The sequence below is a fragment of the Numida meleagris genome, chromosome 3 (genome assembly GCF_002078875.1).
Source record: "Numida meleagris isolate 19003 breed g44 Domestic line chromosome 3, NumMel1.0, whole genome shotgun sequence".
NCBI classification, from domain to species: Eukaryota; Metazoa; Chordata; class Aves; order Galliformes; family Numididae; genus Numida; species Numida meleagris.
Window position 1 is genome coordinate 22,031,258 of NC_034411.1, and position 22,873 is coordinate 22,054,130.

Below are 22,873 nucleotides of genomic sequence, written 5' to 3' on the forward strand. Positions count from 1 at the left end.
GTGCTGCAGAGTATGCAAACTATCAATCATGATGGCATTAATAAATGAAAACGGCTTAAGATACAGCTGTAGCATTGAGCTATTTGAAATGCATTGCCCATCATGTCCTCTTGAATTATTATTGCCCTAATAGGTTAAATGCAGTCTTTCTGGAGGTTTCTGGAATAAGAACTTCCTACCAGTATGTACCAAAGAAGGTAAGGCATCTTGTAGATTGTCAACATTATGCCTTGGGATTTTTGCTTTGGAATCCTGGAATTTACATTTTCCTACTGATAGTTTTTCCCAGAGCATGTGTGCAGCATTGGAATCACACTTAGGCTGTAATTTTCAAATATATGCAGGAAAATAAATAGAATATTTATGGGAACATTGGCTGCTTGCAAAGCATTGCCATCATACCAATGCATATACTTATCTCCTAAAAATAAGGGTAAATTTGTACATATGCACATGGTTTAGCTTAGGCATTTCTCTCACGTGGCATGCAGGGTGATAATAATAATGTACACTGTTGGATATTGTAAGATATTCACTACTCTTTAATACTGGTACCAGGAATTCTAATAATATCTATAGTTGTGGGCACTCAAAATAATCTCTGAAATCACAGAATTTTTATGCACACATCATTTAGCTGAAGGGTAGATTTGAAGGGAAGTTGCACTGCTTTTGAGAACCGTGGCTCAAACCCCTGATCTTCAGCCCTTGTGTGTGATCTTAATCAAGACCGTCCTGTGCCTTAGGTTCCATCCTTATCAGGCTTGTCACAGGGGGGAGCTCAGAGACAGCGCTGGGATCCTGTACAGGTCCGTGCTTTTACCTGATTTATAACATTTAGAAGAAATCAGGCTTAAACACAGAGAACCATAAATCTTATTCCTAAACAAGAGTATCAATAAATCCTTTAATCTGTACTACATTATTGAACAGCTGGAGGGATAAATCCTCTGGAACAACTAATTATATTTTTTTTTTCACAGGGAAATTCACATTTTTCTCTTTATTCTCGCTGATTGAGCCACGAGGAAGTGATCTGACCCTACTAATGGCACAAGCTGTTCCACAGCTGTTCACTGCAAGGATCTACCTGCAGCTTCCCAGAAGTACAAAAAAAAAAAAAAAAAACCGTGCAGAGAAGCTCCTTGTTATCACTCTTGTCCCCATCCAAAAAAGAGATATTGCTCCTCACTTACACTGCTCGTCATCCCAGTGCCTGCATGCATTTCTCACTGTGCTGATAAAATAAATTCATTTCCCAGTTCATAGCATTCGTAGTCCAAAATACAGCCAGACCTAGTGATGGTACAGTGACAGCCTTCGGGCTGTGTCTGTGTCCTGTCCCTTCCTTGTGTAACTTCTGCGAAGTCAGAGGAATCCTAGGAGCCATAAAGCCGGGACTCTGGGCATGGAAGGAAGCCAAAGCCTGCCTTGGGAACCAGCTGAAAGTGCCATTCCAACAACATGGAAGACTCTGGCATAATTAAGGCTATGTACATTATAATCCACATCAGGTATAAGAAGTGAGTTTTATTTGTATATTTACTTGAAAGGTTAGGTGAAGGTTAAATATTAATCTTTACAACGTTAAAAGGCTCCACAGACTGACTGCAACACATCATACTGCTTTTTCATTTAATATCACTTTCAGCCGGATCAGCAATGCTGAGAAGTTACTGTATTTGAGGCAGAAACACCTTTATCTGACGTCTTTTGAAGACAAAGTGCACTTCTGTAGCTCAGCTGCCATGGAAGAATGAAGTTTTATTGGAAAAAAACAGTTCTGTGCATTCCGCAAAATGGACTCCTGCCATTTGGATCTCGCTTCCAGGCTGCACCCACTCTAAACTATTAGCTCCAAGACATAGAAATCAGCAGACATTTCATGCTTTACACAACACGCATTTTACACAGTCAAAATGAAAGCACATACATAAACATGTTGCTGTCAGTCTGGGAGTTTTATGATACAAATGGAGAAGAAAGGCCACAAAGGCACCTAGAATTATCTAGCTACACATTGTCTTGTTTCTCTGGGTTAAGTGAACAGGATGTATTTACAAAAAGTTCTGGCTAGTTAACTCATTTTTCCACTGCTTTCACTTGTGACTGATGGACGACACGTGTTGCTGGTTTACCTGGTTTGAGCTGAGGTAATTCATGGGTCTAATTATTACTACATTTTTCCCTATTGTGAATTATAAATATCTGTATTATTGGTCTCTATACACTTTGTCTACTTCACTTGCAACTGAAACTGAACATGACATGCAGTGACTATTAATAAATAACACAGTTTCTGCTATCAACTTTCATACGCTTTTTTTTTTTTGTCATAAAACTTGGTCTGCAGCATGCAGATTTATGAGGAATATGACAGGTACTTAAGAGGTGCTCAAGTACTTGGCTAGAGTTAGTATTTTTTTTCCATTATTCATATAAATCTGAAAAGCTTTTTTATTTGCAAAGGTAGCTGCTAAACATTTTTTTTTTACTGATTAATCAGCTCTTTCAGCAGGTCCTGCTCTTGTAAGGTCAGCAGAAGCAAGCTTATGCATAACACAATTTTTTTGCATGTATGTGTCAGCCTGAGTCCCAAGGACACAGCAGAAGCTCAGGAAAGCCAATGACAAGCTTTCCTTCAAATTCACTGAACCTTTGGCTGGACTTCAACTTCATTAGCATTAGACACTTGTAAATACTTACACTTGTTTGCTCTTCGTGGACTAAGCATTGCCAAAGACACAGCAGGAACAATCCATCAACCTTCCTGAACAGAAGTGAAGACAAGACACTTTAGGTAGGGCTCTCAATCTTGGCTTCTATGAAATCAGACTCCTTGACAAGAAGTCACATCAATAGCCCTCTGGAAAGCCCGGACACCACAGACCTCTCTGGAGGTGTACTATGGAACACTGAATACATTTTTTTCTGCTCATCCAGCTGCAAATATTAGTAATATTATATACCTGACCTCTCAGCTCTTCATAGACCATTAGGGAATATTCCAGTGACCCCAGAGCTAGATCCCTATTTAGGTCATCCAGGAAGTCTAGAAAATCCTGCCTGACTAACACAAGTGTTAAAGTCACTGACCGACTTGAGAGCTAATTGACGTTTAAAGTCTTTTCTGACTGCTACTAATCAATTGTTAGATGCCACTGGGGAAAGATAATATGGGCTTTCCGAGACTTGGATGATAACACAAACAAAGCCGCCAGGGCAAGTGGCAGATCATGACAGATAGATAATGATTTCGTGGGAGGTGAAGCAAATACCTCCTATGGCAACGATCCATGTAATTAGCTTGAACTGGATGCAAGTACTTTGTGGTTGCAACTAAAAGCAGGAGGAAGTGTTAGCATTAAAGAAAATGATATAATCGAGGAAGTATTCAGTTGATTGGAAAAAATAACTCAGTTCTATGAGAATTATTATAGGCTTACCTTTAGGGCACATTTTGAATTTCTCTCCCCAGGTGAACTGAGATCATGGAGAACCTTCTCACCGTCATGCTAGTTTCTAGAGGGACCAGTGTGATCAGAGAAGAGCTGCTTTATGATGCACCCAAATGGATCCATCTACCTGTAAGGTATCCATCATCTATTTTCCTTCAGTCTACTTCAGCCATGTGATGGACACAGATCAGCAGTGTAATGAATACAGGTGAGCAACAAAGAACATGTCACTAAATCTCCATGTAAGATGCCACAAGTAGAACTCCCTTCTCTAAATTTCCCACTCTTCCTCAAAACTAAATTCCTGCTTTGGTGCTTGATGTTTCAAAATGAGACTGGCAGCTACAGGGGAACTTCACCTCTGCAAAGCCACAGTCAAAGAACCTCCATGTGTTTTCAAAAAGGGAAAGGGCACAGAACTATTTGTTCTAGTTACTGATTTTAATAAGGGACTGAAAACAGGACCCTGCACTGCCCAAGTTCAGGGAATTTGTCTGGGCAGAGCACTCGAAGCCTTATTTCAGAAACTTGAAAGGGAATTTGTGGAGGAACAACCACGGCCTTCACTTGTGCATGTTCTTAACCTCTTTCCCTGTTTATTTTGCTGTCTCACGTTCTGACTAAAAGAATCCATGGCAGACTGGTCTTGTAACTGCTGCTAATTTGCACTTGCTGCTGGCAAGGCCGTGGGTGCAAACAAAACAGTTAAGTGTTGGCAAGAAGCGGTGGGTTAATCACTGTCTTGGAAGCCTGGTGTTCTGCTTGTGCTCCAGGGAATGAGCTCAACTGAACAGAAAAGCCCAGCCAGGGAAGTCAGCCCTGGGTTTGTGCCAGGCAGTAACCATGAGTTTTGCTTTCAAGGCTGGCTCTGCAGAAGCTTCTTACATAAAATCCCAGGGCCTGGCTTAAACTGACCAGATGTTCTAATGGTCACTTTTTTTAATCCCATTTTTTACAGTTTAGATTCCAGCTGCAAGGCCACTTTCTGGAAGTGAAACAGCACTTACAACAAGGGTCAATTCTAATTATAAAATCTTTTCTTATTGCAATTATTCCAAGCTTATTGCAGTTACTGCAATGTTTTACAGAGTTTACAAGTGGCCTGCCACATCTGCAGTGCCTCAGTTGCAGGCCAAACTCCTTGTCAGAAATGGGAGTTATGGGAGCTGTTTCTCCACACCATCAGCTAGGGCAAACAGCCAACTTTCTTGAAAATTTTTCATCTTAATAAAGTGAGACTGAAGAAATTTCCACACCACGGTGAAGCACTTAAAGATGAATAATAATATGCTGAATAATGCAATTTAACTATTCTTAGTTTTGGAGTTATTATTGGACGTGTAAAGATATACCAATTGGCGTTGGTACAAAGTTGGGGAAAAACTGTGTATGTTCAGCGTGATTTATTATTGTTTTTATCATACAAACACGTACTACGAAAGATGCTGTCAGCTTTGTTGCTAATCCAGTATCCCACAAAACCAGGCTGTGAACAAATATTTTTAGTGATCCTACAGTGAAATTGCCAATTATTCCCTTACAGAACATTGGAGGCATAAACAAGAAAAACAGAGAATAAAATCAAATCTTTGCAATGGTAAGGACAACTTTCACCATACGCAAACACAGAACTGTCATCTACCCTCCTTTTTATTGGCCAAACACAGAACAATTAGCCACTTCCCCAGTTGACAGGCTCATTCTCCCTAGTGACTCAGCCTCAGAGGAATGGTAGCTGCTCTCTTTTTTAGTGCTGCACTGAACTCCTTATCATGCTGTAAATCATTCTGTTGTGTTTCAGCCTGGGCAGCACCGAGGAACAGGGCATGTACCCAGTGTCAGCACTATCTGCTCCTCACTGCGTGTAACATGCTTAGGATCCTGGCTACTCCTGAAGTCCTTTCCTGTCCTTGATAAATTAAAAAAAAAAGCAAGAAAAGAACACCAGACATTTCTCAACCAGTGAATTATTCTAGGGAAACTCATATTTGGGACTTCCATCAGTTGGCAATGAGGCTTTTGTTTAAAGCAAGCAGCTAGGAGAAAAAAAAACGTACTGATACATTGTCTTTGCACTGCTACCGGGTCATTCTGTGACAACATCCACCCTTCTAATTGTCTTAATTAATTTAATACCAGTCTTCAAATTGACAGCCTGATAGCCTGACTTCCTACTTTCACAGGGTGAGGCTGTCACCATGTGCACTCTGTGCTCTGTCTTCTCATCAAGGTTGCTCAGACTTGTGGCACTTTCTTTTGTTTTAGGAAGTGGTCACTTCAAAAATAGGAAGGATAATTTTAAGTAATTTTATACAGATTACTGAAAAGGTATCAAGTGATAATATTTGATATCCTTCCCCTCTTTTTATTTTGTCTGAGCTAATTCTCCTTTGGCATGGGAGCAGGAGCGGCTATTTAAACAACAGTGGTTTATTTAAAGCTCCTTAGGGTTTCATTGTCATTTGTCTGCAGTGATGGAAACATTAACCCTAATTCAGCATTTCTGGAAGCAAAGCATTTCTATGTCACTGCTTTTGCAAGATGCATGTAGTAAAGGAGAGTCTTAATGTACGACCATTTCATAATCACTTCTTCCTCTATGAGTTTTGGGGAGACTTTTTTGCAAAACTGTGGGCCAAGAATCACTGCAGCCAGAAAGTCCACTGACCCCTTGATGTTGTTACTCACTGCAGCATATTAGTTCAGAGTTTTTCTTTTGCATTGAACCTTGTAAAAATTGTATTTACCCACTCCTGAAACATTCCCAATATCTGGATCTGAGTGATTGTGGTTGCTCTTGCCAAAACACACTGGCAGCCAAGGGACAGCAGACTGCAGGGCTCATGTACTGGGGAATGAGACTGCTTCCCCATGACCTGGAACCTGCCTATCGCTGCTGGCCAGATTTCAAAAAGCTACTGCACAGTTTATTCGGGAGTCTTTGTTGCGAGATTCTCTGAGTCATGGATTAAGGTTATTTCAGTGCTGCAGCTCCTAAAGATCAGCATTGGAGCGATAACTTCAGAACTTGTCTTTGAGATTGTGTAACTGTTTCTTCAGCTTTTCTTTAGAGCATCTGTGAAGGACAGGTTCTTTTTGGCAAAACACATCCCACTGGAAATTATCTGATTATCCTACTAAAAGCTCTGGACAAATGCTGAGCGTTTTCCCCGTTCCCAAGCTAAGCCTTCTAACTTTCAGGTCTGCCTGATAGCAGATGGGTGGAAGAATGTGTGCTCACAGCTCTGGGAAGTATCTGCCATACATCAAACTGAGAGCTCTGCAAACCAAGGAAAGTTGCTGAAGATTACAAAGCTTAGGGGGAGATTATAAGGCTTTGTCCTTCAACAGTAAATGTGGGAGGAATCCTGGCCCCAGGGGAATCATTGATTCAACTGTGGCCTGGGTTGCATACACAGTCTTGTGTTTTTGATTTACAGTGTTCATTCATTTCCAACCCTCTTCCCTCACCATCCCTCATTGCTGCTCTCCCTGGGGATGATTCAGTGGAATAAAGCCATACGAGTTTAACACCCATCCAGCAGGAACATTTGAGGACAGACTTGAAACTGAGCAAGTGTTTTATTATTTGCTGGAGAGGAATGTTTTCATGAAGCAGTACCCTTAGGTCTAATGCAAATAATATTCCTTATTAATAAGCCCTTCTAGCTGAAGAGAAATCTACACAAAGTGTTCCACTGTCCAACAATCAAGTGAGGCTGGCAGGAGTAGGCAAGACCTTTGGATTTAGCGGAAATAATTAACGGCCTGTTACTTGCTTTTGCATTTTTTTCCTCTTGCTGCCTTTGCACCGTCTTGTCTGTTTGCATTATTCCCTTTGTATTTTTCAGTCACTTCATTTTTTTACTGGAACAAGTAAAGCCCAGGATGGCACACTTTGACCACAAAATGAGTCTCCAGCATCAGGCAACCAACAGTGGCTTTCCAGGTCTTTGGAAAACTAGAATCCTTGCTCCTAACTTTCCTTCTGAACTACATCTGCCTAGAGTGTGGGCGCACATGTGTGTACTAATATGATGCCTCTAATCAACACACAGCAGAAAGATGACCCTGTTTGCAAGACTGTGGGCAAACAGATGCCTATGTACATTTTATGTGATCATTTGAAATTTCCCAAACCAGGATTTGTTCCAAGCCATCTTGTAAATGCAACTATTTCTCCATTTTACTTTAAAAGCAACAGCTCTGAGAATTTTTAAGAAGAGCTAATTGATCTCACTGAAATTATCAGGGGAAGTAGATAGCAGCACAGACATTAGCGTACTAAATGCAGGCCAGTATTTACCTTGGGCACCTGAATAATCTCTTGACGTAAAGGAGTATTGTATTCTCCTTCGTGCTTTGCTGCAGGAGCATTCTCCAGCAGTAAAACTGCAAAAGCAGGTTTAATTATTAGCTGCTTTGCCACCTTGGTGGCTTCAGCAGGCTGCAAGCAGGCTTCACAGATAAAGGCACTCAGGCACACCCAAAGACTGTGTGGGAAGAGTCCTGAAAGAAAAAGCTGGAGCGGACCACTCCCTCTAAAGGCTCCATTTATCCTAGACAAACAGCTGTGCAGGAGTGCTCTGAGGTCGAGGTGCTGGTCTGAGTGCTGCTGCTCCTGCTAGCCAGCTTGCTGTGTAGGATGGTCACCGAGCATGCTATCCTGGTGGCCCAGGGGGACAGAACCGCACAGGGTCCCCTTGCTGGGTGGAACAGATAATACAGAACATGAAACCAGGCTGCCTCTGAGTTTAGTGTTACACAAGACATCTGCAGTGAGCTTCCAGCTCAGTGACAGGGACAGGGCATCCTGAAGGCTGCAGCACTTGCCTGGAGCTGTGAACCGCACATACAAAACTACCCACAGCCCCCTTTGCTGTCTGTGTTCCTGCCTTCTAGACTGCTCTGGGGAGGTTTTTCATAGACTGAAGGTGATATGGGATGCACATTCACTTTTCTACCTGTGTCTGGATCAGGTGACATGCAAACTGCTGAGTTTTGGCTGCCAGAGAGGGATGCATACGGCCCATGGACTGCATTATCAAACCAGCCAAAACACAAACAGGCTGTGACACAGCTACAGCAACTGAGACAGACAAAGAAGGTCAGGAGAACGCTATGGCATGGATAGGATGAATCACCTCAACAAAGAGAAGACTAAGCCAAACTATATACCCCAGTGTCATGGTTTTGTGATTTTTTGTTGTCCGTATTCCACATCATAACATCATGTAAAGCACTGGCCATTAAAGAGTTAATGTCCTGGTTTCTGCGGACTGCCTTTTTTGGGTGCTTGGTTCTCCGAGGGGGAGGGGAGAAGCTGCACTCCCCAGGGGGTCTTTGTGTGTGGAGGGGCTGGTGAAGTCCTCTGGCAGATGAAGTAGTCTGGCAGATCAGGAGATCTCTCCATATATGGCAGAGAAGCACGTGGTCCCCCTGCAGCTTGCGGAGTAAGAATCTCAGCTTTGAACTCTGTTTGATTTATGGCCTCAATTTCAATATGATATTTAGTAAATTAACATTCCTCCTCACATTGGTGCCGCTGTTTTATTTTAGACCCGTCTACAGTTTTCCTACACTTCCCCCTTTCCCTTTGTTTTCCCCAGGGCGTGGGTCCGCGGGTCCCGTGCCGCATTAACCACCAGACCAGTCCGGGCTGGCCCCTAAACTGCCGACAGTTTTCTTTTCCTCCTTTCTCTCTTTTCCGGGCCAGTGGGCCTGCGGGCCTGCTGTCCCCCTGTCATGGACACAGATCCATAGATAACGCCGTGACAATTATTGGTGGAGAATGCGGGCAATTAATCTGTTTTTCATTTTTGGAGCACTGTATAAAGGATTAATGGCCATCATGTTCCTTGGAACATATTGGTTTCTGGTTAAGTTTATCATGCTCTGTGTTGGAGTTGTGTGTACGTATAACCAAATAAGGGCGCTGATGGAGATACCTGCCTGGTGCTTGTACCTCCCAGAGGGAGTGACTAGTTTCACAAACAGCACCGTGCTGAGACTGGTTTCCAGGTTCTCCTCTCAGTTCCTTACACACCTTTGGAATTTTGAATTAATGGCCATGATACTAATTGGTTTGAATGTTTTCCTCCTAATAATAATTTACATAATGTGGAGGAAACTTTCCCAAAACCAGAGAATGCTGAGTGGCAGGGAATACGGAGAGGCCTAGGGAAGACGTTAGAAACATGAGGACCCCCGGTGTCACGGGATTTCACTCTTGAACACCTGTGGGATCCTGAGGAGCTCAGTGAGTATTTGAGTCAGGGATGGTGCAGTCTAGGCAGATCTGAGGAGGCACGACTTATTTGGGGCCTGGCTTGTGCTTATCGAGCTCTATATCGAGCTCTCTCTGTTCTTGAGAGAGTTTCCAGGCTGAGATTTGAACCAGAGGGGGAAATCTCCAAGCCAAACCTGAGCAACCACAGGAGGCACCAGTATTGGTGGCAGTTGCCCCTGTGGAAGAACAGAAATCGAAATGGGTGTCCTCATGGCTGGAACGGAAGGAAGAAGCGGATAAGGCAGAGGAAGATCCAGGCGAGGGGCCCTCCCCAAAACCATTGTCACCGAGAAAGGCAACAGAAAAAACAGAGACATAGAGAGGAGAGCGAGGAGGAGGACGTCACTGTTACAACTGTTTGCCGACCTCTGAAAATAACTGAGATCCAAGGCTCAGGAAAGGAGTTTACATGGCACCCAAATGAAACCATTGTCACCTGGATGCTTCGGTGTTGAGCCAATGGGGCCAGCAGTGTGTTTCTGAATGGTAACGATGCTCGCTAACTAGGAAGCATTGCCAGAGACTCAGCCATTGACAGATGATGGAGCTGCCACCCTTTGGGAATGAGTGTTATTAGCTGTGAAGGAAAGATATCCCTTCAAAGATGATCTGGAGCCTGAGATGAGAAAGTGGAACACTGTTGAAAAGGACATTCAGTATTTGAGAGAAATAGCTGTGCTGGAAATGCTGTATGACCCCACATTTGTTCCTAACAATCCACACCAGGACCATGATCCTGAGAAAGTTAGAAGTATGCCAGATATATGGCAAAAACTCACCAAAACAGCATCAGAAAGGTATGCCAGTACACTAGTAGTCACGTTTGATAGATATGAGGACCAACAGAGAAGACCCCCGGTTTTTGAGCTGATTATTACACTCGAAAATTATGAGCAAAAACTTCCCCCATCACACGCCTCTATTTCAGCCATCTCAAAAGTAACAGAAAGACTGGATAAAATGGAGAAGAAACAGGATGGTATGATGGAGGATTTGTCCCTCTTGATGGATTGTGATGAACCCGTGACAGTATCAGAAACACCTGATGGAGATCAGGATGATCAGAAGAGCCTACTGAACAAGCTGATCAAACTGATTGAAGGTGATGAACTCTCCTCTTCACCTGTATAATCAAAAATCTCACCTATCAAAGGCTCAAGCAAACAACAGTGGTAGATCTATGGCACATGCTGCCTTCTGGAATTACTTATGTGAGCATGGAGAAGACACGAAGAAATGGCATAAAAAACCCACTCCTGTACTATGAGCACGAGTGAGAGAATTACAACGCAGATTAACCACCAATGAAATTGCTGAAGTTACTACAGGCAACCAATAGAGGGGCCCTGCCCTCAGTCAGGGGGGGAAAGGGATAATAGAGTTTATTGGACTGCGAGGATTCAATGGCCTGGCACTTCAGACCCACAGAAATATGAGGCACTGGTGGACACTGGTGCGCAGTGTAAATCTGTCATGAAGGGACAGATTTGATTTATATTTCTGGAGTGACTGGGGGCTCTCAGGAACTGACTGTGCTGGAGGCAGAAATAAGCCTGGCAAAGACTGGCAAAAACATCCTATTGTGGCTGGCCTGGGGGCTCCATGTATACTTGGTGTTGATTACCTAAAAAGGAGGCATTTCAAGGATCCTAAGGGATATCGATGGGCCTTTGGAATAGCTGCCGTAGACACAGACAACATTAAGCAGCTGTCTGTTTTGCCTGGCCTGTCAGAAGATTCGTCTGTTGTGGGGTTGCTACAAGTAAAAGAGCAACAGGTACCGACTGCCACAAAAACGGTGCACAGACGGCAGTACCGCACCAACAGGGATTCCTTGCTCCCCATTCATAAGTTGATTCGTCAACTAGAGAGTCAGGGAGTGATCAGCAAAACTCACTCACCTTTTAACAGCCCCATATGGTCAGTGCGTAAAACCAGTGGAGAATGGAGGCTGACGGTAGACTACCGCGGCCTGAATGAAGTCACACCCCCACTGAGTGCTGCTGTGCCGGACATGCTAGAACTCCAGTATGAACTGGAGTCAAAAGCAGCCAAATGGTATGCCACCACTGACATTGCTAATGCTTTCTTTTCCATTCCTTTGGCCACAGAATGCAGGCCACAGTTTGCTTTTACCTGGAGGGGCATTCAGTATACCTGGAACCGTTTGCCCCAGGGGTGGAAACACAGCCCAACCATTTGCCATGGGTTGATCCAAACTGCACTGGAACAGGGTGGTGCTCCCGAGCAACTGCAGTATGTTGTGTGGAGCAATACAGCAGAGGAAGTTTTCAAGAAAGGAGAGAGAATAATCCAAATCCTTCTGCAAGCTGGTTTTGCTATTAAGCGGAACAAAGTGAAAGGGCCTCCACAGGAAATTCAGTTCCTAGGTATAAAGTGGCAAGATGGGCGTCGTCACATCCCAGCAGATGTGATCAACAAAATTACTGCTATGTCTCCACCCACTAGCAAGAAAGAGACGCAATCATTTTTGGGTGTAGTGGGCTTTTGGAGAATGCGTGTTCCAAACTATAGCCTCATTGTAAGCCCCCTTTATCAGGTGACGCGGAAGAAGAATCATTTTACGTGGGGCCCAGACCAGCAGCAGGCTTTTGAGTAGATTAAACAGGAGATAGTCCATGCCATGGCCCTGGGGCCAGTACGAATGGGACAGGATGCAAAGAACATCCTCTACACCCAGTAGGAACTGCTGGGCCATGTAGCACTGCATAAGTGACACAACTGCCCCAGTTGCTAGCTCAGGCCAGAGCCAATGCCAGAAAGCCATTAGATATGATGGTGCTGAATTGTAATAACAGAGATCAAGCAGCTTCTCCTCTCCTTCCTGTAACACTTACCGGCCTACACACTGTCTGCATGCTGCCCTACTGAACATTTCAGGAGAGGCCACGCACATACACGCCTGATTCCATGTTCACCTACACAGAGTAACCTGGAGGGCAATTCACCCCGTGCTTGCCTCCCATGAAGGACTGTCAGCTCAGCCTGTTGAGATCCTTGGGGAAACATCAGCACAAACAGTATCAGCTGCCTTTTTGTGTGCTCATAGGCTGCAGTTAAACCTCCAGAAATCCAAAATATCGCATGGGAAACATTTTTCCCATTTAGGATTAGACACAAAGTTGTTTGTGTTGCTCTCATTATTATTAACAAGAACAGGAGTTCTGAAGACCAGCTAGACAAAGATGTAGGAATTCACTGATTTTTAACAAGTGTAAGTACCTATGCATTTGATAGTACTTACAGTGATTTTATATCACTATAGTGATATAAACTGCGAACACCAGTGCATTAACATTGGTATGCTGTGATGCTGCTAATCAAATAAGTACATATTTTGCTGTTTTACTTACTCCTTTTCTCACAAGAATATCTTCCTACAGGGAAATCTCCAATAAAGAGATAGGCTTTGGTCTATCTAATTATCAAAGGCACAAAGTATGTCCACTATAGGTGGCTAAACAAAAAAATAAATAAGCATATTCCTCGAACTTCAGCTGGCTCTGTACACAATTCTAAGGTTATATACAGTTTATATATAGCAGTTTTTGCATAACAGTTTGACATACAGCAGGAAAAAGACCTTTACTCCACTGTTAACTAACCAGATAATATGCATTGCTAGTCGATAAGGGAGATGGACTTCTTGGAAACTTAATGGATGAACCCTTTGTGGGACAGCTACAGTAATTGCTTTGCCATCTCAGCAGTGATAGAAATGGAGTCTCTCCATTGGCTCTGAGGATACTGGGGCACATCATTTAATTCACCCATGCTGATGTGAACTTTGTTCTTCCAAACATTAAGAAGACAGAAACATTTGGGTAAATATAAAAGAGTTCAACCCAAATAAAGCTTTCAAGAAGCAATGTTCACAACTGCTACATACAAATAGCCATTCATAATGAACTGTACAGAATTAGCTTGTAAGAAGTTTAGATGATTCTTTATCGAAAAATGCCTGAAGTTAGACTCTTCCATGTTTAGTCACACTCATAAATGCCCTGATTTCCAAAAGTAGCCACGACTCCTGTTTGTTTCTGAGGGAACAATTAGCTGCCCAAGACTTACTATATCAAAGCATTTCTCCTGTGCATGTGAATTTTGGCTTGGAGACACAGCTTTGAACATCACATTTCTAGTATATTGGTATGAGCATTACTATCAGCAGGAAGGGCCACTGGCTACTACTCTTCCTTCTGACATTATTCCGTTTATTTCTTTAAATAATTCACTTAACTCACACTTTAATGTATGAATAATAATAATAATAAAATCTTGTTCTATAACAGGCAGAACTAACACTTTGGGGCAGGAGTCATCTCATTAGAAGTTGATTTAATCTTTGAGCTGTTCACACTAGGTTTTCTTTATAGTCATAGACAGAAACAGGCACTGTAAGGGTAGAATTCATCTGAACAAGTACATACAACTCTTGGAGGAGATAAATCACACTGTAGTCTCCACTGACAAAGTTGATTAAATCTCCACTGACTCTAGAGGGAGACTCGTGGTCTGAAGATGTTTGCGTCAGCTACCAATTCCCAGGCATGAATCCCTCCCTTATTGTCCATTTGAGACTGTGGTTTCACAATCAGCATAAACAACTACAGGATAAAGCCAGTTTATGGTCACACACTTTTTCCTGCCCTAATCACATGTTCCTGTGTGTCAGCTCTAGCTGTCCTGCAGCCCTAAGTAAATAGGATTAGCTTGCTAAACTGGTTGAAGAAAAAGAATTTGGTTTTGGTTGTACTAGCAGGCAGAAATGATGCCCCTCACGGGACATCTAGCAATTGCTGGATCTGAGGACTGGCTGGGGACAGTAATGTGATTTCCAGCTAGGAAATATGACCACCTTTTTTGGCACCAGCTTTTATTTATTTATTTTTTAGTTAGATTGGCTTAAGTCAAACATGTAATGGCCTCCATGAAAGGCAGTTATGAAAACAAATAGATTTAGTTACAGAACATAAAGTCAATATGTTTATGCTCACTGTCTTGGAATATGATTTGTCAATCATCAAATGCGTATGGTTGTTGAAAATAAAAGAGGTGATGAGACATAGCACAGACCTTCAAGTTTCCATCCTTATGTGAAGGTCACATTTCATCCTTGAAGAGATGAACAGTGTCCAGAACATCTCAGAGTCAGGTTCACAGCATATTCCAAATCATCTCTAGGGAAAAGAAATTTTAAATGATCATAGAATCATGAAATCATAAAATATCCTGAGTTGAAAGCAGTCCACAGGGATCATCAAGCCTAACCCCTGGCCAAACAAAAATATAGGACCAACCAAAATTCAAATGATAGATCTGAAAGTATTGTCCAAATGCTCCTCAAACTCCAGAAGGCTTGGGGCCATTAGCACTGCCCTGGGAAGCCTGCTCCAGTGTCTAGCCACCCTCTCAGGGAAGAAACTTTTCCTGATCTCCAACCTCCATGCCATTCTCTTGGGTCTTGTTGCTGTCACCAGAGAGAAGAGCTCAGCACTGCCGCTCCGCTCCTCTTTGTGAGGAAGCTGTAGGCAGCCATGAGGTGTCCCTTCAGCCTCCTTTTCTCTGGACTGAACAAACCAAGTGACCTCAGCCACTCCTCATACCTCTTACCCTCCAGAATGTTCCCAAACTTCATAGCTCTCCTTTGGACGCTCTCAAATAGTTTTACATCCTTCCTATATTGTAGCACCCAAGCCTGCACCCAGCGCTGTAGGTGAGGCCACACACAGCACAGAGTGGAGTGGAACAACCCCTTCCCTGACCCAGCAGCAGTGCTGGGCTGGGGGCACCCCAGGGTGCGTTTGGCCCTTTGGGCTGCCAGGGCATATGGCTGACTCAAATTCAACTTGCAATCAATCAGAATCCCAGAACTCTTTCCACAGGACTGCTCTCCAGCCTTTTGTCTCTGACTCTACATGTATCAGATTTGTCCATCAGAATCTGTCAATTGCTCTTCTTAAACTTGATGCAGTTGGTGAGTGCCTAGCCCTCTAGCTTTCAAGATCTCTCTGCAAGGCCTCTCTACCCTTGAGGGAGTCAACAGCTCCTCCCAGTCTAGTGCTGTTTTCAGACTTAGTATACCTTCATGTCCCATATCCAAGTAATTGATGAAAATATTGAAGAAAACTGACCCTAAAATGAGCCCTGCAGAACCTCGCTAGTGACTGAACACCAGCCTGGTGTAACCCCATTTACCGTAACCCTTTGAACCCAACCCATCAGCCAGTTGTTCACCCACTGCATTAAGTTTTTGTCTATCTCTGTGCTGGAGATTTTGTCTGGAAGCATACTGTGAGAAACAGTATCCAAAGCTTTGCGGAAGTCCAAAAAGATTACATCAGCTGGCTTCCCTTGGCCAACTAGTGGGTAACCTTTTCATACAAGGAGACATAAATTCATTAAACAGGACTTTCCCCTCATGAACACGTTGGCTGTGACCAATGGCTGCATTGTCTTTCACATGTTTTTCAATAACTCCCAGAATAATCTTCGTAATTTTTCCAGGCACTGAAGTGAGACTGATATGCCTGTAATTGCCCGGGTCTTCTTTCTTGTTCTTCTTGAAAACTGGCACACAGTTTGCCATCTTCCAGCTGACTGAGATCCTTCCTGGTTCCCAAGACCATTGAAAAATAGTTTAGAGGTCTCACAGTCACAACAACCAACTCTTGCAGTACCCTGCGATAAATCCCACTGGCATCATAGACTTACATGTGTACAGCTGGAGCAGCAAATCCCATGCAAGTTTGAGGTTGCTGGAAGTTTATTGTTACCACAGTCATGATCCTCCAACTCAGGTCTTCAGGGGTCCCAGAGCCCATCATGAGGAACAACTGGCAAAATAAATGGTGTTTTTCCCTGGATATATCCATTTGTGTAATGAAATTTGTCCATATCAAGACAATACAATTAATATCTAGTAAATCAATGGTAAAATGATGAACACATCTACTTAAAGGAGTTTACGTGAAAAAGACTGTCATCATGATGGATGAATGCCATTCTTGCCTAGTGTGTGCTGTGGCACCAAGAAGAGCAGAGCTGTGTGGGTAGATGAGCTGACTGGAAACACTAAGTGTACTTGGATTGCCTGCCCAGGATGAGCCTGAAGATGCCCTAAAGATCAGACCTGCTGGTGCTGGGTCAGAGGAAGTCTGTGATCCTTTCACAGGAGTCTCCATGCCTAAGCATGTCCTGTAACTCCCGTACTATCAGGCTCCTTGGCAGGCCTGTCTTAAAGAGCAGAAATAGGATGTGCCATAGCCTGTGCTTGTGGCTCTTCCAGGAATCATCCTGTAAGATCTCTTATACACAAAGCCAGCATGATGGCTTCCATTCCAGTTTTCCTGGGGATTTTCCTCTTTTGAGCCAATACTGTTCCTGTACTAAGTTCTTACACTGGCTAGTTCAGTCCCTGAGACTGAAACAAAATACTTGCATGGTGTTCCCCTGATGTCACCAGACTCCTAGCAGATACTGAGGTGTATCAGCATGGCTCCCTTGGTCAGGGCAAAATGTGCCACCACAGAGCATTTCTGGTAGCCTAACACAGAAGTGGTTTGCAGCCTCACAAGATTCAAAACCGTCCTTGTTCTGAGCTAACTTTTCAAATGCCAAAACATACACATTTATGATTTCCCTAGATATTCACTGTTCTTAGAGGGACCTCTAGAGACTTTTCTGGAGGGACCTGACTATCTTTATTCCTGTGAGCAACCTTTAGAAATCCTACATCAAAGAAATCCAGCATCCTATAGTGATAGTGATAACCTCTGCCTCCAAATAATCAATTTTAATGCAAGAAAACATTGCATGTTCTCAGACGGATTTTGTAGGTAGGTTGGACAGGCAGCTGCTGGAAATAGCACCACAGTGATTAGCTCACATCCTCAGTCTCTGTCTTCCGTAAATGCCCACTGACTCTCAGCCTGAAGGCTTCTAGTCCCAGCACAGTGGTAAACAAACACTGGAGTTCAAAGCCACCTGGCTTCACTTGTGTTGCTGACAAAAGAGGTGCCCCAGAAGTAGGCTCCTAATGAGGGTAGTGTATAAATGCTGGAGTTACTACCTGATGTGTCTCATTGGCCTCCACCTCCCCCTCCCATCACTTGGGCCCCACAGAACAAATGTAGAGACGGAGAGCAAAACCTGGACCTACCGAAAAAACAAAGTGATATCCTAGACAGAAGAAACAGGGCCATAGAAAGAAATTTCCAAAAGCCGATTTTTAGGTTAGACACATTCCAGAGTCAGACACCTAGGACTGTGATTTCATTTCTAGTATGCATCATGTGCCTGTGCCAGCCGACCTGGCGGAATATCAGCTGCCCAGCACCTCATGACCCTAACCTTAAATGTGACATGAGACTCCAAAGTTTAACTGCCCAATTCAGTGTGCACTGACCCCAAGAGGGTCTCTTTTGAAACTGACTTTCAGAGCATATAAGAGGTGCTCACTTGCCTCACAGCTGTTCAGAACAATGGAGAGCCACGCATGCTGAGATTCTGATCACTTGTGAGAAGAGAATGTGTGTGGATGTTTGAAACAAGAATATTAGTAACAAATTCTTTGATTATATTAACCAAGAATACATAGATTCAGATAATGCTTAGATTACAGGTACTACTCATATTCTTTCTAAAGATAATGAAAGGCAGAGTTTCACAATATGATTTATTACAAATACCACGAAGGATAATTTATTTCAGTAATAATAAGAAATGTTACTGACCAATCAGCTGTAAAGACATTTTTTCATTTCATATATTCCATACCTACAGAATTTTCCCATCCCCGTTGAATCATTATTACATACCTTTCCAGCAGGGAGCTGCATTGTCTGGAAAAGTAAGCAACACCACACTTACTCCTGATTCTTCTTTTTCCTTTAGCGACTAATATGCTGATGATTTTTCTAGTAGGATCAATTTGAACATTGGTTGAATAAATTATTAGCTCTAAACCCATGAAGTCTGTTAACTTTACAGCTGATTAGACCATCAATTTTGCCTGCCTACCTGTGAATTTTAAGAAAATGATACTGATTGTATCATAAGCAGAGCAAGTGGTAACCAAAACTGCCAGGAAATGCTCTCCAACTTCGCCAAAAAAATGCACGTTCATTAAAAAGTTGGAGATTTGCTTTGCAGTCAACTGTGGTAGACATTATGAAGCAATTGCAGGCTGCCAAATGCTAGCGGATCAAATAATGGACTGACAGTGAGAAAGCAAAACAACTAACCTACAAAGGAAAGATCAAAACTGGACATAAGACAGTCATCGTTTAAAACCAATTTCTTCAGTAGGGAGAAAAAAAATAGAAAGGAAAAATTTCACTTTTTCATCTGCTTTTCAAGGTTCACAAGTATAGAGGATGATATCCTGACCTACTCAATTTGTCTGGAGTTCTGCCAGGTTTTACTAACACAGTAAGCAAGTGGAAAAACAAATCTCTTTATAAAGCAAGATGCTCTTTGTCTCCCATTACAGCTACAGTCTTTCTTCACAGGCCACAAGTGAAAGCATTTAAGCACATGCTTAACTTGCTTTTACTCAAAGACAGCCTTTTAATGAACTGCAAAGACATGTTTAAGTCCTTTCCTTGATAAAGCTGATTTCCTGAATCAGGATACAACCGTGAATTTGACATAGGGCTACATGAACAGTAATACCTTTCATTTGTATTGTTTCTCATTACAGGGAATAAACTTGTTAACATAGGTAAACAGTGAATGTTTTTGTTCTCTTCAGTGCTGCTGACTGGATCTAATTTGAAGAAACCTTGCAAGGACAGCTAACAGAGAGACATTGCCTGCAAGAAACACAGCCTAAAATGAACACTGACAGCCTTGAAGTGGAACAGACAGATGGAGTCATGTTTGTCAGAGTCCCACAAGCCTTTATTAAAAGCAGACAGGTCTGATGACTGTGCAGAAAGGGAACAAGTTGGGTGTTAAAAGGAGGCAGCATGCTCCGTGATATTTGACTGCACTAGAAGACGATAGACAAGGCTTCATCTTTTCCAAGTGGAAAGGCATGCAGTGAAGAAGAGCCCTTTGTGGCTGACCTCTCTCCACATGCAGAATCTGCATAGATTCAAAGGAAAAAGACATGACTTTATTTACTCAGCAAACATGCCGAGTAACAGTGAATCTCCCAACCAAAGTCCTGTTCTTCCCACAGCGCTCAGCAGACTGAGAGTTCAGCAGCACGCAGTGCAGAAAATTTTGCCTCAGAACAGGCAACGTGAAGCAGCTCTGTCTTGCTTTTTCCTATCTTGTCACCCAGATCTGTGGTGGTATGAAGCTGCTCACTGGAGATTCAGAGTCACTTCTCCCCTCAGAATATGGAGCGTTTTCAGTAAGCAAGCAGACTTGGAAACTGTTCATTCCACACGTGTGGAACGGAAACAGAGCCTAGAGAAGAATCGGGTTAGTCACAATGCCTGGAAGCCTAAAAAAAATACCCACAAAGCAAAACAAAATAAAAAACCCAGTCCTCCCTACTTTGAAGATATAGTACTCTCCTCAAACACATAAGAAGGAACAAAATGTTCTCCTGTAAGCACACACTCTTACGATTTGATTATGTACCTTTATCAGTCACCTTCCTATTAATCTTAAAATTTATAAAGTTGCGACATGGACAGTCCTAAATTTAGGAACAATCCTTGTTCCCTGTCGATGCTGATGTATGGTAAAAGAATAGAACAGCCTGGGCAAAGCTGTGTAGAGCACACTGGCTTATGAGAAAAATTCTGGGGCAGAGGTTGTGCCTGTGTCCGCCACATCCAGCACCAGGACCAGGCTACCACTGGGGACTGTTAATCCAAGTCTCTGCATTTGAAGTGAATGCAGATAACAGTGGCTGCTGGGTCCCCCACAGCAAACCTAGATGCCCAGCCCTATTCACTCAGGAGTAGTAGAAGGCTAGAGGAACCATCATCCCTTCCAGCCTGCCAAGTAATTGTATCCTCCCTGTTTCCTGAGATATATGGTCCCTATGTTGTAGATTTTTGCCCCAGGAGGAATTCAGTATTCAGCCAGGTATAGTAGCAAGAAAAGCTATCCTTGGACAACGGCAGGACCAGAACACGCTGTCCCATGTGGGGAAAACAGCAGAAGATTGATCAGTTTCATGGGATCTTTGAGCAGATAAGGAGGCCTCATGGCAAAGAAATATTAAAAGGATCCCAAATTCATCGAGGCATTGTTCACATATTAAGAAAGCCAACAAAGGTCTTCATGCAGTTTATGTGTGATGTCGGTCAAGTTTTACAGTAAGGATGGTGCTGATATTGATATCCTGCTGATTTCACTGAGAAGCGGAGACCCAGTATTTTCAGTCATCAAGAAAACTAAGATGACAGCTTAGGGGAACCAACTAACACTTGGTTTCAGTCATTCCTGAAGTCCAGTAAGTGAGGGACATTAAACTCCTTGCTCTTCCTTGCTACACAAATTCCACTGGATTAACACCAATCCCTAAAAAATGTTAACCCCCATGAACTAAAGGAGGTTTAAGTTGTGCTAGTTTCTTTGACCTGTATATCCTACATTTGGTAAGTCCTCCTCATTAACTAATGACCATGCGTGGGGGTGAGGAGCAGACGACGTGAGCAGGTTCCACCATAATTGTGTAACTGATGGTCAGCTTCCCGATTACCTACAACACCTTATTAAATGATATTATGGCACACGGGAAGCCAAGATGATGAGGAAAATGTTACGGCAATCTGATTGCTGACTCTCTTGCAGCACTGTTTAAGTACTGGTAGTAATTAAAACATTCCATGTGGTTTCCCAAGCTAAATTAAAAACAGAGCAGACCTAGATTTTGATAAGAACAATCTCATAGAAAATAGGGTTCAGGGTCACGGGTCAGTACAGGAGTGCCTGTCATGCCCGATGCTCTGTCCATAATGTAAAGAATGTGACACTGTAGCATAAGTGGAGACATAGCATGCAAAGATCTGAGCAACATGGTAGGCACATGTGGACTTGCTGGAACTTTGCTGAGTCTACTCCAGCTGCCAAAGACCATTGCACAGATCCCAGATCAAGATCCCTTTAGAATGTCCAGGCATAGCAACAGGCTCTTGTAGCAGGAATACATCTTCTTTCCCAAGCACCAGTTTTCTTGCTGCCTGTGTGTACTGCATATGCAAAGCTATACGTCCACATTACAAGCAGCTATGGCTATTTGTCTTCTCACTCCTTCATTTTCCACCTGTACATGGAACATTCTAGGACACTCGTGCTTCTTGCTGCCATCTTTGCTGGCCCTCCTGGAACACAGCTGGTAATGGAAGGAATCAACTCCGCCATTCGGTAATTTTTGTGATTTCATTTTTGCCATTTTTCCAGAAGTCTCTGAAGATGCTCTCCTTTTTCTTTCCTTGACCACAAATCCTATAGAATGATTAGCATCTGTGGACTGATCTGTAAGCATGTTTTTGTTAGCCTACAGTTTTTCAAAACCTCCTCAAGCACAATTACTTCCTTCTTCTGTCTGAACATTTAAACTATCAATGATCATAGTTATATAACTACATATGATTATATGTGTGACTACGTATGCCATAACTACAAATCACATAACTGTGATAGTTACAGCTATAGCTCATCACTTACATTATTTCCTCACCACTCGTCCTAACGCTTTCAGAAACGGGAGAAAAATTACGGAGCGACCCCCGTTCTGCCGAAGCAGCGAGCTTCAGACCGAGCCCGGAGCCGGCAGGGCCGCCGGGCCGCTCCGTGACACACCCGCTAGCTGAAGAGCGGGCCCGCCGCTCTGACGCAGCCGCTCCCGGCCCCAACGGCCGCGCGTGACGTCACGAAGCCCCCTCCGAGCCCCGCGCGAGACCGCCCGGCCCGCAGGGGGAGCCCCGCCCCCGAGCGCGCGCCGGCCGGGCCGTGTGAAGAAGCGCACCTTTTGCACGAGTCCCGCTCGCCGCGGGGCGGGACCGCGGGGGAGAAGCCGACGGGCCTCGCCAATCGGAGCCGCCGCTTGCGGGACGTCACGCCGAGCCCCGCCCGATGGGCGGTCCCGCCAGGGAGGGGCCGCCTGTCGCGAGGGCGCGCGGGCCAATGGTGGGCG

The 22,873-nt window shown here is 43.5% G+C and overlaps 1 long non-coding RNA gene across 1 annotated transcript; it reads right to left on the bottom strand.

Moving 5' to 3' along the window:
- LOC110396726 lies at nt 735-22,673 on the bottom strand. The gene is made up of 5 exons (XR_002437208.1): nt 22,405-22,673; nt 14,845-14,948; nt 3,447-3,585; nt 2,707-2,770; nt 735-823 (listed from the first exon to the last, which is right to left on the bottom strand). It is a non-coding gene; the product is annotated as an uncharacterized LOC110396726 (long non-coding RNA).